Genomic DNA, 1,088 nt, shown 5'->3' with positions numbered 1-1,088 from the left:
GAAATCACTTCCCAGGTGATAAGAAAAACTGATAGAATGATACACAGAGATCCTATCAGGAAAAAAAGACGTGGGGGGTAATTGCAGTATGAAAGATGGATAACAATGGATCGAGTTTAAAGTTGCAAATAGAGCGAAAAGTGTCGGAAATTACAGAGGGGCATTAGGCACGGGTCTTTTTAACCCAAAGTAAAAGAAAATGCACATATATTCTGTTGTCGTTATAGATAAACACTGAATCATCAAGATAAACTGAACAGGCGTAACGTTGTTAACAGGATAAATATATTAGAAAAGCAGTTTTGATATTTCAAATAGAGCTTTCCTGAAAGTAAAGTACACTGATTAGAATTCTCATTATAAAATGATATAAAAGAAGAATTAGAAAAAAAAACAATAAATAAATGAGACTGAAAAAAATGTTTCAAATTCAGTCAAAAAAAATAAATAAGAAAATAAAAGCTGATTCATCCGTTCTACTGAGGAATACATAATGACTATACGTGGATATCCGTGGATTATCAATTAACATCCTATCCTATTTTTTTCAGAAATTTCCCATGTCTCTTCACCCTTATCCCGCGTGTGTATATTATCTCCTATATCTTAATTCTTCTTCTTCTATAGCCTACCTCTCACAATTCTTCACTCATCGTGTTTTTCCCCTTCCTTTTCTTACCCTTAGCGTAATCCAAACCTCGCCTCCTTTTCTTCATTTTCCTCCTCCCCCTCCTCTTCCTCCTCTCCCTCCTTTCCCACCCTTCTCCTCCCCTACCTTTCCCTCCTCTTCCTCATCCACTCCCTCAATATCCCCTCTCTTTATCCCCCTGCATCCCCACCCCCCTCCTTGGGGCCACTCTAAGACACGGACGGAATGACTAATGCAGCTTCTCGTCCATGATATTATTATGGATAAAAGAATACACGATAAACTCTGCGGCGAAACAGCATACGATTTCATTATGTTCTTAGTGACGCCTCGATGGAAGGATCTTTATTAGCGTAATTTTCTAGATTGATTTCCTTCCTTTTTTGGGTGGAAGACAAAGGTAGACGGGATATTGAGGGGCTCGTTTGAAAAATGTTTC

The 1,088-nt window shown here is 38.1% G+C and overlaps 1 protein-coding gene across 1 annotated transcript in view; it reads right to left on the bottom strand.

Annotated features, from left to right (window-relative positions):
* The window catches only part of LOC119587931 (protein trachealess-like), a gene marked incomplete in the record, with an annotated part of 132,256 nt that overhangs the window by 13,248 nt on the left and 117,920 nt on the right, over positions 1 to 1,088 (bottom strand).

This window comes from Penaeus monodon, chromosome 23 (assembly GCF_015228065.2).
Source record: "Penaeus monodon isolate SGIC_2016 chromosome 23, NSTDA_Pmon_1, whole genome shotgun sequence".
Classification (NCBI taxonomy): Eukaryota; Metazoa; Arthropoda; class Malacostraca; order Decapoda; family Penaeidae; genus Penaeus; species Penaeus monodon.
This window is presented reverse-complemented; position numbering and strand designations above follow the sequence as displayed.